Source organism: Hylobates moloch, unplaced genomic scaffold, assembly GCF_009828535.3.
Source record: "Hylobates moloch isolate HMO894 unplaced genomic scaffold, HMol_V3 SCAFFOLD_5, whole genome shotgun sequence".
NCBI classification, from domain to species: Eukaryota; Metazoa; Chordata; class Mammalia; order Primates; family Hylobatidae; genus Hylobates; species Hylobates moloch.
The window spans coordinates 21,833,242-21,849,739 of NW_026652280.1; the positions used below are offsets into that span (position 1 = coordinate 21,833,242).

The 16,498-nt window shown below is 42.7% G+C and overlaps 1 protein-coding gene and 1 non-coding gene across 4 annotated transcripts in view; one reads left to right on the forward strand and one right to left on the reverse strand.

Moving 5' to 3' along the window:
- The window catches only part of ATP8B1 (ATPase phospholipid transporting 8B1), a 138,293-nt gene that overhangs the window by 35,492 nt on the left and 86,303 nt on the right, over nt 1-16,498 (forward strand). The window lies entirely within an intron of this gene.
- Nucleotides 5,701-5,804, reverse strand: LOC116470000 (U6 spliceosomal RNA). The gene has a single exon (XR_004248445.1). It is a non-coding gene; the product is annotated as a U6 spliceosomal RNA (small nuclear RNA).

Sequence of the window (16,498 nt, forward strand, 5' to 3'; positions counted from 1 at the left end):
CAGATGATAACCTGAGCCCAGGTGAGGATGTGACCTGCTAAGGCCGTACTGCTCGTGGTGCCATGCTAGAGTAGAGAATAGGTCTCTCCCACTCTCTGTCTTATCTCAAGAATCTTCAGAGAGTCCATTGCATTTGAATCTAAAACTTTCTTGAAGATAAATATCACAGTTGCCCTGATAGCAACAACAACACAGCGTGGGTGCAATGGCTCACGCCTGTAATCCCAGCACTTTGGGAGGCCAAGGTGGAAGGATTGCTTGAGGCTATGAGTTCAGGGAATTTTATTTCATTTCATTTCATTTGACAGAGTCTCGTTCTGTTGCCCAGGCTGGAGGGCGGTGGCGCGATCTCGGCTCACTGCAACCTCCACCTCCTGGGTTCAAGCGATTCTCCTGCCTCAGCCTCTGGAGTAGCTGGGACTACAGGCGCGCGCCATCATGCCCGGCTAATTTTTGTATTTTTAGTAGAGACGGGGTTTCACCATGCTAGTGAGGCTGGTCTCGAGCTCCTGACCTCATGATCCGCCCACCTCAGCCTTTCAAGGTGCTGGGATTATAGGTGTGAGCCACCGCGCCCAGCCAACTCCATCTTAAATAAAAAAATTAAAAGTATCTTCCTTATTACCTTGGTGAACAAAGAGGAGGATACAGTATAGCCACATTTCCTTGTCAGAAGCTTCATGAAGATGAGAAGAGGTTGCAGGAGGTTCGGGTTAAGTGCCAGAATGTGCATTACTCTTGGGCTGGATCTTGTGGAAGTCACTAGCTGCTCTTTCCCTTAAAAGAAACCATGTTCAGTTTGGGGAAGGTGGAAGAGCAAAAACGAAGGTGGAGATGGGTTGACCACGGAGGGAGTTCCTCAGGCATCTCTGGGGCTGCAGGCTCTGTTCCCAGCTGGAGGGGTCTTAGAGACAGGCCCTTTCCCTCTGCTGGATCTAGGACAGGCAGAAGCAGAAGCTACTCAAGTATCTCATCCACCCAGGCATTATACCAGAGTGATTGTGTTTATGAAATGTTCGTCCCGAGACTTTGTTAATCATGACATTACTGTACTGAATTCATCTTTGGCTTCCTTCACTTACATTTCTACCGGGAATTAAAATCACTATGTGGGAGGATAATTTGTAGTCATTTTTCCCCCCGATCTTTGTATATTGGAGAGATTGGGAGAGATTGGCCAACTTGGAATATCCAGGCACTGCAGCACCAACCTCCTTCTTGCTGATGTGTAGGGGGTTTGGAGTGATAGCTTCTTTCTAGTGCCTTTGAATTTGGGTGCTAGTGACAAAGTGAGTGGACCTCCTAGCAGCTCTCCTACATGATGGGAGTGGTAGGAGGGTGGTAGCAATTGCCAATCAGAGACAATTAAGCTGCAGTTGGTTTGCACAGGGCAGGCGATGGTGGCCTGTTCTGAGTCATCCAAATACCTTTTTTTTTTTTTTCCGAGACGGAGCCTCGCTCTGCCTCCCAGGCTGGAGTGCAGTGGCGCAATCTTTGCTCACCGCAAGCTCCGCCTCCCAGGTTCACGCCATTCTCCTGCCTCAGCCTCCCGGGTAGAGTAGATGGGACTACAGGCGCCCGCCACCACGCCCAGCTAATTTTCTTTTTGTATTTTTAGTAGTGATGGGGTTTCATTGTGTTAGCCAGGATGGTCTCCATCTCCTGACCTCGTGATCCGCCCGCCTCGGCCTCCCGAAGTGCTGGGATTACAGGCGTGAGCCACCGCACCCGGCCCCTCCTGGTTTCTTTGATGACCACTTGCCATGAGTTACCAGATTATCTGTCAGGGATTAAAGGTTCACAAGGTGATTTTAAAAAAAATTCTCAGTGAATATTTACTTAGTTGCTACTATTGGAGCTACCACCTTAGATTGAAATTTTGCCTGGGGAAGGTCCCTGGAGTCGTAAATATCTTGCCTAGAGGTTGATAAATTCACTGCAGTACTATGCTACCCCTAGTTAAAGTTGAGTCTTTAAGGGAAAGCTAGACTTTAAGGACCTAGGGTGGTAGATGAGAAGTTCTGTCTTGGAAAACAGAGAAAGAAAGGGAAGCAAGCCATGGTGGGATCTATGGATTTCTTTTTTGAGATGGAATCTCGCCCTGTCGCCCAGGCTGGAGTGCAGTGGCACAATCTCAGCTCACTGCAACCTCCACCTCCCGGGTTCAAGCGATTCTCCTGCCTCAGCCTCTGGAGTAGCTGGGACTACAGGGGCGTGCCACCACGCTCGGATAATTTTTGTATTTTTAGTAGAGATGGGGTTTCACCATGTTGGCCAGGATAGTCTCTATCTCTTGACCTCGTGATCCTCCCGCCTCGGCCTCCCAAAGTGCTGGGATTACAGGCATGAACCACCATGCCCGGCCTATGGATTTCTTTTAAAAGTTTTCCAGGGAAATGATTTATACATAGACATAAGACATAAATATTTCTCTACTTGCAAACAGTTGCCTGAGAAGTGACTTCTAGTAATTATAGAAGATATTGCTAAGCGAAAAAAGGAAACTGCAAAAGAACATATATTTTCTACTTTTGTAAAAGAAAAAAGGAAACATAAGGAAAAATACAACTGTCTTTTTTTTTTTTTTTTTTTGAGACAGAGTTTTGCTCTTGTTGCCCAGGCTGGAGTGCAATAGCAAGATCTTGGCTCATGGCAACCTCTGCCTCCCGAGTTCAAGCGATTCTCCTGCCTCAGCCTCCCAAGTAGCTGGGATCACAGGCGTGCACCACCATGTCCGGCTAATTTTGTATTTTTTTTTTTTTTAGTAGAGATGGGGTTTCTCCATGTTGGTCAGGCTGGTCTTGAACTCCTGACCTCAGGTGATCCACCCGCCTCAGCCTCCCAGAGTGCTAGGATTACAGGTGTGAGCCACTGCACCTGGCCTATCTTCTTATCTTTATAAAACACACAGGACGGATAAACAGAAAACAGTAAAGTCGATTACCAACAAAGGGTGGGTAGGAACAAGGAGAAGAGGTTATGTGAGGAGGGTTACTTGTCTAAGACACCCTTTTGCATCGTTTTGGCTTTGGGGAGCCTGTTAATGTCCTACATATTCAAAAATAAATTTAAATCAAGGATAAGGGCCAGACTTGGTGGCTCATGCCTATAATCTCAGCACTTCGGGAGACTGAGGTGGGGGGATTGTTTGAGCTGAGGACCAAATGATCCACCCACCTAAGACCAGCCTGAGCTACATGGTGAGACCCCCATCCCTATTTTTTTAAAGTTATATTTAAATATAAGTATATATATAATAGGGATAGGGGAAACCCTAAAACTGAGAGCAACCTGAAATGAAGAAACCCAGTTGTATTTCAAATGAAGTCCATAACCACAGTGAAGAGGGGAAAAAAAGAAATAATCCAGGGAGCTATGAACACAGTATTCTATGATATATGCTCCATCTTGTCTAAAGTTGGTTGGTGAGGGAAACTCGGCAAAGAAATTTTAAACTCTTATACTTTATGTAGTGATACTGGCAAAGCAACTCTGAAACAGTTTTAGATGTATGTTAGCATTGAGCAAATGAGTTACTGTTTTGGAGAGCCAGGGTTCTCACTAAGAAAGAAGGAACATATAGATAGGAAATGGGAGATGGGGGAAAAGAACATTGTGGGAATCAACTGGAATTGGAGGAATAGGTATGAACTGATTTCTGAAATACATGCATGTATAAGTATTCCCATGTAGCATGCATGTGTGCATAAGTGTCTATGTATGTGTGTGTGTGTATACTTTTTTTTTTACTTAGCTCTGTCCATCGAAGGACCAAGAAGCAAAGCCACCCCACTAGTAACAAGCACATCAAGGGCCAAGATCTTGGTCTCTGTTATCATTTCCCATTCAAAGGAACCAGGGCTACTGGGAGAAATGGCTGATTACAGGCTGGGGCAGGAGAGGTACAACTTGAGCCTGGAACATCTTGTTATTGTCACAAGGTATGGACATGCTGAAAGAATGATGGGAGCCTGTCGCAAGGACACGTGCTAGTTTGACAGTGCTTTTATTGGCCAAACCAGGGACCATGTGGACACCAAAATAATTATGGACAGTAAGGAATTATATGCCATTGGAAAAAAAATAGGAATTTGCACATCCATATTGATTACTAACTAATAAGTGGAAAGTAGGGAGGCTATGCTTACAGCGGCATGCCCAGGCTGACCAATATGCGTGGAGGGAACGGGTGCTGTGAAATCATCCTTTCATGGCCATTGTAGTAGAGACTGGATCAGGGGAGAACCATCCATGAGTGTCACGTTTAGGAGGAAATTGTGATAAGGAACGGGACATTTGTGATGTCTTAAAAGTGTCTCCCCACAAATTACAAGTTCAAAAAATACATACAGCGGAGAAATCAAACAACACGTTGACCGCGTGACCAAAGTATAAAATCAAAATACAATCACCGACAAGGGGCAGAGACCTCATGTGCCTCCAGATGTCACATCTGAAAGGATGCAGCATCACCTATGTGATGTTCCAGCAAGAACAGAGATCTTGAATTCAATCACGAGGAAATGACAGAGAAAGCCCAAAGGTGGGAGGTTCTGTTTTAAAAAGAGAGCAAGAGAGAGAGAAGGAATACCATATTCTTTTAATGTCCGTGTTGTAAATGACAAATACAGGTTGTGGAGGCCGGGCACAGTGGCTCACGCCTGTAATCTCAGCACTTTGGGAGGCCAAGGTGGACAGATCACCTGAGGTCAGGAGTTCGAGACCAGCCTGGCCAACATGGTAAAACCCTGTCTCTACTAAAAATATAAAAATTAGCTGGGCATGGTGGCAGGCGCCTGTAATCCCAGCTACTTGGGAGGCTGAGGCACAAGAATCGCTTGAACCCGGGAGGCGGAGGTTGCAGTGAGCCAAGACCATGCCACTGCACCCTAGCCTGGGTGACAGAGAGAAACTCAGTCTCAAATATATATATATATATATATGTTGTGTAAATGCTTCATATATATATATAGATAGATATATATACACGTTGTGGAAATGTTTCAGATTAAAGGACATGGCTACTTAAAGTAACACCTGATTCTAGACTGGATCCTGTGCTGGAGGAAAAATAATACTATAACTGACATCATTGGGTCAATGACAAAATCAGACTATTAGATAACTGTGAATGTTATTGTTAATGTTAAATTGTCTGAAGTTGATAATTCTACTATGGTTATGTAAGAGAATGTGAGAGACCACCCCTTGAAGTATTTAGGGGTAAAGGGGGATAATGAACCATATGTAACTTAAGCTCAAATGGTTCAGCAGGGAGCCTGGTGTCTGGGCGCACACAAGCCCTCTTCATCTGTCTGTCCCTGGCAGTGCTGCGCTGTTAATTATGTTATGGCTGGGGATTGGATTGAATTGGAATCACACTGCTGTGGCTCTGTAGAGAACAGGAGAGAATATGGGATTCTCTGTTTTCAAGGCCTGGAAACAATTAGAATATTGATCACCTCTAACCACTTTTTAAACAGTTAAAAGTTAAAAGCTCCCTTTGGGAGTTTGCCTGTGTAAACTTAGGTGAGGCCAGGCAGCTGACCAGAGAGGGAGACCAGCCTGGGATTCAGGGATAATGACTACATCAGTCAGTAAACACACAAATAATCAAGAATTAATTTGATTAAGCAGTCAATGTGAAACTGTCAAAACTGCACGACATTTTATCAAGGCTTTTAATTGTTTTTTAAATTTTTACAAATGGAATGCTTCATGAATTTGTGTGTCCTCCTTGCGCAAAGGCCATGCTAATTTCTATATCATTCTAATTTTAGTACATGTGCTGCCAAAGCAAGCACATATCAAGGATTTTTTTGTATCTTGGTAGAGAAAAAAATTAAAAGATTCAGTGTCTGTTATAATCTTTCCCTTCCCAAATGTTGATGTTGTTATATAATGCATGAATTTTACCATTTATGTAGGATGCTAGCATTACAACCATTTAATAAGGCAATTCTGATGGGAGTGTAACATGAATATATGAATACTTTCAGCCCTGGGTTCTCCAATGCACAATTACACATTGTTGGTAAACAACCTGAGACTATTTTAGGCTGGCTGGTGTAATGTGTCTCTTATTGGCAAGATATACACTGGATATTGTGGCAGAGGTGTCAGATGTAAAGACAATTTCTATTTCTTAAAAAATCAAACGCCATAAACAAAACCACTTTATCATTCTGAAAAAATCCACATTTATTTACTATGCAAAGATACCAACTCTTAAGATGCTTTGTTCATATTATATTCTAAATTCCAGAGTTTGGGGTTTGTGACATCTTTCAGGAGATCTGAAAAAGGCAGTAATGGATACACCCCAGGCTGCTTTGTTCTAAGCAGCTGGTAGAGTAAAATATTTAATGTCTCTCTCACTACTAGGGTGACATTTTCCTGTGGCCTGAGGACAGTAGGTTACGAGTGAGGTATTTCCCTTGCTATTAATGATTCAACACACGAAAGTAAATTTGAGCCCCGGCATGGGCTGTAGTAACTTCTCAGCTGTCCCTGAAGTGTCAATTTGGTGATGTGTTTCTTCTCCTAGTATTTAATTATCTCACATAAGAATAACAATAGCTAATATTTACTGAGCCTTCCTTTGGGTCAAGCCCTATTCCAGAGCTTTCCATATATTGAATCACTTTATCCTCACAGCAGCTGTAAAAGGCAGCTGCTATTGTTTTTACTCATTTTACAGATGATAAACTGAGGAACAGCAATATTACTTCATTTTATTTTTTTTTTTTTTTTTTTTTTTTTTTTTTTTTTTTTTTTATATTTTTTTTTTTTTTAGACAGAGTCTCATTCTGTCACCCAAGCTGGAGTGCAGTGGTGTGATCTTGGCATACTGCAACCTCCGCCTCCCAGGTTCAAGCAATTCTCCTGCCTCAGCCTCCTGAGTTGCTGGGATTACAGGCATGTGCCACCATGCCTGGCTAAGTTTTGTATTTTTAGTAGAGATGGGGTTTTACCATGTTGGCCAGACTGGTCTCGAACTCTTGACTTCAAGTGATCCACCTGCCTCAGGCTCCCAAAGTGCTAGGATTATAGGCGTGAGCCACTGTGCCAGGCTGAAACTGCTTCTTTTTTTTTTTTTTTTTTCTTTTTCGGGAGAATGGGGTCTTGCTATATTGCCCAGGCAGGTCTCGAACTCCTGGGCTCAAGCTATCCTCCCACCTCTTGCCTCCCTGAGAGCTGGGATTACAGGCGTGAGCCACTGCGCCCAGCCGAAACTGATTCTTAAAAGAAAAAAATTGTAATGCACAAAAAGAACAAGTAAACGCTAAATATTCCTGTTTAACCAAAGCACAAATATGCCTCCTCAAGTCCAGTGCAAATGGAGTGGCCCTGACTCATAAAACATTATGGTTTTCTATAACTTTTTCACTTTATTAAATATTCAGGTGTTTTTTTTTTTTTTTTTTTTTTTGAGACAGAGTCTTGTTCTGTCTGTAGCCCAGGGTGGTGTGTAGTGGCATGATCTCAGCTCACTGCAACCTCCACCTCCCAGGTTCAAGCAATTCTCCTGCCTCAGCCTCCTGAGTAGCTGGGACTACAGGAGTGCGCCACCATGCCCAGCTAATTTTTGTATTTTTAGTACAGATGGGGTTTCACCATGTTGACCAGGCTGGTCATGAACTCCTGACCTTAGGTGATCCGCCCGCCTCAGCCTCCCAAAGCTCTGGGATTACAGGCGTGAGCCACTGTGCCCGGCCTGTATTTCATTTTTTAAAATAATCTCCTCTTAACTGTCTACGAAAAGATTATTTAATATCTGAGTTTTCAAGATGGAGCCAATGGCTGCACAAAGCATGTGTTCCCTTCAGAGCCTGTGTTAGTGATTAGTACACATGTGCTTTACACAGTGGTGACCTAATGTTAATACATTGGTTTATTTGAAGGAGAGTTTTTGTTGTTGTTGTTGTTGCGTTGTTTTAATTTAGAAAGATTTCAAACATATGTAGAAATAGTAAAATGAACTCCCTTGTTCATGGCCAAGGCCAATGTTGTTTTTGTCTATAGATCTGTCCACTTCCTGTCCATATTATTTCCAAGCAAGCTCAGCCAATGCATCTTTTCATTCAACCTGGTTTTGAAATTTGGTTCATTTCACTTGTTCATACCATGATCAAGGTGGTTTGCTGAGTGTACTTTGAGGAAAGCAAAAATCTGTATCCAAGTAGTTATATTACTGGCTCTCTCTTCCCTTGGTGACACAAGAGAGATCTTTCTTTTCTTTAATCGGGGTTTTTTAAGCACTCTCCTTTCTTATCTTGAAGTTATTGTCATCTAGAAAATATAGAATGTCTTAAATAATTACAGCTCTGTGAAACCTTACCTTGGGGGCAGGAGACAGTGTGATTGAGGGGAAAGGATGCAGGATTGGGATTCAAATGCTAAGATCTGGTTCTGGTTCCTCTACATCTTGTCATTTCTGAGAATCTGGATACAGCCTTGAACTCTGAGCTTGATTCTACATTTGGTAGTTCTTTATGAAAGATCTACTGTGTGTTGCATGCTGTTCTGGGCAATGGAGCTATTGCAGAGAATAAAATGAAAATAATCTACTTTTCAATGATGTTTTATAGATAAGTATGTTAATGGTATATGAAAAGCTTTTGCAAGCTGTGAAGTGCAATTATAAAGGTTTTTATTGTTTTCCTACTCTGTTTTTCACTTGAAGACTTCAGTTCCCTAATGTTTCAGGTTTACGATAGTTAATAATAAACTAAGCTTTATTGAAGGGGGAAATATTATGAATTATATATGTGTGTCTTACCGAATTTCTGATGAAATGCATCACTGGAATGCCTCACTCAGTGGATATCTGGGGCCACATACTGTGCACACTACTAAGGGCTTTACATGGGATCAAGCTTCACAAGGACCCTGTCAGGTGACCATTATCTTCATGTTATAAATGGAGAAGGAGGAGCTTAGTAAGAATATTTTTCCCAAGCTTCTGCAGGTAGCAGGCCTTAGAGCTGGGATTTCATCCCCTATCTGTCTAACCTCAGACAGGAGCCCTTAACCATTTCTTGATTCTGCCCCACCTGAGAAATAAGAGGAATAGGCCATGGTCTTGCACCTTTAGATTATCATCATCATCATCATTATTATTATTATTTGAGACAGGGTCTCACTCTATTGCCCAGGCTGGAGTGCCGTGGTGCAATCATGGCTCACTGCAACCTCTGCCTCCTGGGCTCAAATGATCCTCCCACCTCAGCCTCTCAAGTAGCTGGGACCACGGGCATGCACCGTAATTCCCAGCTAATTTTTGTATTTTTTTGTAGAGATAGGGTTTCGCCATGTTGCCCAGGCTGGTCTTGAACTCCTCAGCTCAAGCAATCTGCCCACCTCGGCCCTCCAAAGTACTGGGATTATAGGCATGAGCCACCATGCCTTGCCTGCACCTTTGGATTTTTACTCTGTTAGAAAGGAAAACAACCACAATACAAGCCATAATGCAAAGAATGGTTCAGGCAGTAAGTTGTTAAAGTACAAATGATAAAGACATTACATCGGGATTTGAGGACCTGGAAAAGGAACGAAGGTGCCTAGCTGCCCTTGTGAGTGTACTTGTGAGGGAGCAGAAGGTGGCTGGAGCTAGAGTGGGGCCTGCAATGGGCACGGTCAGAGCAGATAGAGCCTCTCCAAGTTCTAACGCATATGTGAAAATCTAGTAATTTCTATAATGAAGCACAACAGAAATGTCTATCAATAGATTTTGAAGATAATCTGGAAGCCTTGTAGATCCCCATTTGACCTATGGAAGCCATTTTTGAGACTCATTGATTCTGATTTCAGAGTATGGTGAGTGTAATTGTATTTTGTGTTTGGTCCAGACAGCAAAATAAATTCCCCCCTTTTTTTTTTTTTCGAGAGAGCATCTTGGCTTACTGCATCCTCTGCCTCTCAGGATCAAGTGATACTCCTCCCTCAGCTGCCCAAGTAACTGGGACTACAGCTACACCACCATGCCATAATATATATAATATTTTTTTTTTTTTTTACGTGTTTCACCATATGCCAGCCTGGTCTCCTGAGATGATCCTCTGCTTTTCTTTTTCTATTTTATTTTTTGAGAAAGTCTTGCTCTGTCACCCAGGCTGGGGTCCAGTGGCACAGTCTCTCCTCACTGCAACCTCTGCCTCCTGGGCTCAAGCAATTCTTGTGCCTTGGACTCCCAAGTGGCTTGGATTATAGCAGGTGCATGCCACCACACCCGGCTAATTTTCTGTATTTTTAGTAGAGACAGTTTCACCATGTTGGCCAGGCTGGTCTCGAAGTCCTGGTCTCAAGCAATCCACCCGCCTTGGCCTCCCAAAGTGTTTGGATTACAGGCATGAGCCACCGTGCCCAGCCAAACATTGATAATATTTAAATACTCATGTGACACATGCAAACATGCACAAAGTTAGCTGTCATGGTTAGTGCAACATTGTTTTCTGTGCCTGAGGTTTAAGCTTTGGAAAACTAAGACACAAATTCACTGTAGACACGTCTCTTAAGATGAAGGAGGAAAAGAGTAGGTTAGACTCTGAGGATAGATAGGGCAATAGCCAGAATGAGCCTAGGAACTGATATATGAGGCAGGCCTAGCTGAGGAGCACTTGGAGGTGACCTGTTTTGTGGCCCAAACACCAGCTGTTGATCTTGAGTGTAGCTCAGTTTTTCATTGATGAATATTGCAAAAGAGCCTATGTCACAACTCTGAAATATTTGAAAGGAGGGCATCATGTAAATCCAGAGCACAGTCTATTCAGAGCACTTTTAAAACATGCTTTGAAAATATTTTAATTAGCTCCAGATATCTAATAGTAAAGTTCAAATCCATGTGACATTTAAAGGCTTTTCAGTAATTTGCTTTGAGTTGTGCAGTGTGCAGGTACTCCTGATTTATTTCTGATTGCTGATTTAGGGACTATTTAAACCCCTAGTTTATTCTTTCTCTTTTCTTTTCTTTTTTTTTTTTTTTTTTTGAGATAGAATCTCACTCTGTTGCCCAGGCTAAAGTGCAGTGGCACAGTCTCGGCTCACTGCAACCTCCACCTTCCAGGTTCAAGTGATTTTTGTACTTCAGTCTTCTGAGTACCTGGGATTACAGGCTCATGCCACCATGCCTGGATAATTTTCATATTCTTGGTAGAGACAGAGATTCATCATGTTGGCCAGGCCGGTCTCCTGACCTCAAGTGACCCACCAAACTTGGCCTCCCAAAGTGCTGGGATTACAGGCGTGAGCCACTGCACCCGGCGCTAAACCCCTAGTTTATCCTTAATGCTCTTCTCTCTATTCTTACACTAATTCCATTTTTTCCCTTTCTTTTTAAAAAGAGTTCTCAGAAGTTAGGAGGATCAATGTGTTAAAATAGCAAGTTGAGGCCAGTTAGATTTGCTATTGTTGAGAATTTATCCCTGGCATCGATTTATTGATGGACAGCCGAAGGTTTGCTCACCAGAGTGGAGATGGGATGGGAAGGAGATGGGTTGCTGGGAGGGAGAGAATCCTCTAGACAATTCAACCAGAGCCTGCTTCCTCCCCAGACCTACAGGGGACAATGACAGTGAGCTCTGTTTCCTAAATGAGGGATCAATCTTCCTGACTCAACTCAGAGTTCTATAGGGTGTCTTCACCTAAATCAGGTTAATTTGGGGGTAAGTTTTCAGGTTGGTAACATGTTGAATATATAAGAGCTTATAATAACATTAATTGAGTAAAAGTTATAAATAGTATTATGATAACAGAGTTAAAGAGGATTGTTTTCATTGGAGTCCAACTGCATTCAAGAAAGTCATTTTCTCTTTATAGGAGACGCAGGTTGATTGAAGTCTAGGTCTATGGAGAAGGGGGAATGTGGAAAAGCAAAAAATATGCAAACATTTTGGTTGGCTTTACATTTTATTTTATGTCAGAATCATATGTATATATATTCTCTGTACTACTTGCCTTTGTGGGGTAGGGGCTGGAGATGGGGTGAGCATTGCTCAATCAAACCCAAGCCCTCATCACCTTGTGCTACTGCACCCTTGAAAGTACACAGAGATTTTAAAGGGGAAGCAAACATTGATTGGGAAGAGAAAATATCACAGCAGAAAAAAGTTCTAGAATTCATTAGCTTTTTTCCTGGGGCCATGCTTTTTTTAAGAGGTGGAGCAGAAAGCATCTTTAATGGACACTTCTTTAAAACTCCAAAACATTTTGAAGATGTTTTAATACATGCTGGATACTTTTACAGGTGTACCTTTTCTCTTAAATGCAAATCAGAATAGATGTTTGCACAAGGCCTGCATGAGTCATCCCTAGTTCAGCAGCCTGGCCTTATTTGCATTAAACACCAGTTGCAGTTCCTTCTGATTATTCTCTGCAAATAACTCTTAAACCTGGGTAAGCTGCAAAATTAAATTAAATTAAACTTTAAAATAGCATGCTTAACCTTTGGGTAATTAGAAAACAGAAAAGAAAACATGGTCATTTAGGTCTTATTTATATAACTTGTTACAAAAGGTAACCACAGTTTTTCCTTTTGTGCACACAGTCGTTGGCAAAGGTGGATTCAGAATTTAAAGACATTAAGTAACAAATTTGTAGTACCTGACTGTGAAGTTCTCCATTGGAATTAAGGAATTTGAAAGGCCCTCTCCAATGTTAAAGCACTTTGGGAGGCCGAGGCGGGCGGATCACGAGGTCAGGAGATCGAGACCACGGTGACACCCCGTCTCTACTAAAAATAAAAATAAAAAAAAAAATTAGCCGGGCATGGTGGCAGGCGCCTTAGTCTCAGCTACTCGGAGAGGCTGAGGCAGCAGAATGGCGTGAACCCGGGAGGCGGAGCTTGCAGTGAGCCGAGATTGCGCCACTGCACTCCAGCCCGGGTAACAGAGCGAGACTCCGTCTCAAAAAAAAAAAAAAAAAAAAAAAAAAGCTACACATTAAAGCCATATATTAGTTAGATGGGGCTGCTGTAACAAGGTACCACACACAGAGCAGCTTAAAGAACAGAAGTTTATTGTCTCACAAATCTGGAAGCCAGAAGTTCAAGATCGAGGTTTTGCAGGGCCATCTTCCCTGTGAGGGTGCTGGGGAAGGATCTGTTGCAGGATTCTCTCCTAGTTTCTGGAAGTTCCTTGGCTTGTGGCAGCATGTCTCCAAGGGATTTTATTCTGGTTACCCCTTATATGTCCTTGGGCAAAGAACTTAACCTCTCAGTTACAGTTTCTTTATCTGTAGAATGGGGATAATAATTTGATCCTTAACAAACAAAGTAAGCTAATGCGAATACATAGTGCAGAGCCTGATGCATAGAGCACATAGTTAGCTCTCTGTAAACGCACGCCACCATCATCCTAGGACAACATGGGGAGTTTCAGAAGCCTTACATCAGAAGTCTTACCATGGGTCCTTAAACTGATCAGATTTGTAGGAGAAGCTTGGACACACTCCTTATATTTGACCTGTTCGAACTCTGAAAGCCAGAAGAGATAGAATTGCTGACTGTTGGTAGGAAGCTCTGTAGATAATTCAAGCCAGATGCAAGTATTTCCAAGGGACCTATAAAATATTAACCATATGTTTGCAGTAAAATCTTGGTCCAAAACTTAGGATATGAACTCTGCTGCCTTGGAAGAGTTTGTAGTCTAAGTTGAGTACTCTAAGCTGACTTTAAGTACAGCACAAGAGACAGTGATTAAATATCTCAGACCCAGAATTTGTAAAGGTGTTAACCTTCGGATGGATTGAGAGGTAAGGCTCTGTCGACCAGTCTTAGATGTTCAGGAAACCATGATAGTATCTAGAAAAGATACCAAGTAAGTGCCCTAATCATACTTAATGTGCCAATCACCTTAGTGTCTGTTTAAGCTTTGGAACGTGTTTACATATAAATATTTGGAAATTTGAGACAGATTTACATATGAAAAGGTGCCATGTGGGAATTTTAAGAGCATCTGTTTGTATTTTCAACTGAAGCCACAGCTTTGGATACAGATCACTAAGGAGAGCCACTGACTTTTCTTTCTTTCTTTCTTTCTTTTTTTTTTTTTGAGATGGAGTTTTGCTCTTGTCACCCAGACTGGAGTGTAGTGATATGGTCTCAGCTCACTGCAACCTCCGCCTCCCAGGTTCAAGCGATTCTCCTGCCTCAGCCTCCCAAGTAGCTGGGATTGCAGGTGCCTGCCACCACACCTGGCTAATTTTTGTATTTTTAGTAGAGATGGGATTTCACCATGTTGGTCAGGCTGGTCTTGAACTCCTGACCTTAGGTGATCCACCCACCTCAGCCTCCCAAAGTGCTGGGATTCAGGTATGAGCCACCATGCCTGGCCTGGGCCACTGACTTTTCAAGCTGTCTTTGTCACTGGCCCCTCTCCAGGGCACTCAAGGTCCATTGTCCTTAGTGCTAAGTAATGGTTGGGGATCTTTGCTGAGGATCAGCAAGGGTTCTTGGAGGAAATAGTGGACCCAGACTACATTTCATGCAGCTTAGGAGGGAGATGGAATCTTCTGTTTACTAACGCACCAGAAAGGTATAATACAAGGGACAAAATGCAGCAAGTTTCATCTCTTCTGCCTTGACATGCAAACCATCCCTTCTCAGCTCACTTCCATGCACCATGCATGGTGGGTTCTATGAACCCACTTCCATGCTACCATTTTTTGTTTTTGTAATCATTTGCAAAGAGACAGAATGATATTAAGAAAGTATCGGTGGCTGGGCACAGTGGTGGCTCACACCTGCAATCCCAGCACTTTGGGAGGTCAAGGCAGGTGCAACACTTGAGGTCAGGAGTTTGAGATGAGGCTGGCCAATATGGTGAAACCCTGTCTCTACTAAAAATACAAAAATTAGCTGGGCTTGGTGACGTAGACCTGTAATTCCAGCTACTCAGGAGGCTGAGGCAGGAGAGAATTGCCTGAACCAGGGAGGCAGAGGTTGTAGTGAGCAGAGATCGCACCACTGCACTCCAGCCTGGGAGACAGAATGAGACTCTGCCTCAAAAAAAAAAAAAAAAAAAAAGTGAGCATCAGTGGGCATAATCCTAATGGCCTGATCCAACTTTTCTCCCCCTTTGAGCAGCACTGGGACAAATCATAAGAGATTTGGGGACAAGCAGACCTGGTTGAAACCTCAATATGTGACCCTGGAGAAGTATGTCACCTAACCTCTCCAAGCCCACAAAATGAGGATAAGCCCTTCCTTTTGTGTGTGCTGTAGAAATTGCACGAAATGTACCCAGTATACGAGCAATTGCTCAGCAGTGTTTGGATATAGGGAGTGGATAGCTATTATTAATTGCAGACTATTTTGAAAGGAAAAACACACAGAGAATTATGTATCTTTCAGTGCAAATGTTAGTTCTAAAAACAAACGTATTATTTACAAAGCTGCAGTTATAGAACACAATTCTGATTTCTGCCTCACCCACACGGTTAATACTGTAAAACATTTCCTATGTTTCATCTGATAGTGTTAATAAAAACAGCTGTTATTTTTAATAGCTATACTAAAACATAAAAATGTTTAGGTCAGGCGTGGTGGCTCATGCATGTAATCCCAACACCTTGGGAGGTTGAGGTGGGAGGATTGCTTGAGGCCAGGAGTTTGGGATCAGCCTGGGCAATGTAGTGAAACCTCATCTTTACAAAAATTTTCTCAAAATATTAGCCAGTTGTGGTGTTATGTGCCTGTGGTCCCAGCTACTTGGGAGGCTGAGGTGCGAGGATCACTGAAGCCCAGGAGGTTAAGGCTGCAGTGAGCCATGATCGTGCCACTTAACTCCAGCCTGGGTGACAGTGCAAAGCCCTGCATCAGAAAAAAAAACAAAATTGTAAAACCATGAGATCTTGTTGGACACTCATGTGGTTTCCATTCCTGCTTTTTATAACTAATGACGCCAATCAAAAATTTTGTGGCCGGGTGCAGTGGCTCACTCCTGTAATCCCAGCACTTTGGGAGGCTGAGGCAGGCAGATCACCTGAGGTCAGGAGTTCAAGAACAGCCTTGCCAACATGGTGAAACCCTGTCTTTACTATAAATACAAAAATTAGTTGAGCATGGTGGTGCATGCCTATAATCCCAGCTACTTGGGAGGCTGAGGCAGGAGAATTGCTTGAGCCCAGGAGGCAGAGGTTGCAGTGAGCCGAGATCTCCCCACTGCACTACAGCCTGGGTGACAGAGCAAGACTCTGTCTCAAAAAAAATAAAATATGTTTCAATGAGAGTCCTTTCATTGAAGTATTCCTGTTGGAAAAGGCTCTATAAATGAGGTGATTGCTTCAAATATATCTTTAGTGTTTTGGGTACATAAAGCGTTGCCATCAGTAATAGATATATACTAATTTCAAGGCTAGAAGCAAGGTGGGTGAGGATTCATTCATCTCCACTGCTGACATTGAAAACATTAAATAGTGTCAACTGAATAGGCATAAAATGGTGTCTGTGTTTTCATCAACTTGCCATTCTTTGATTGCTAGTAAGAGTAATCTTTTATTG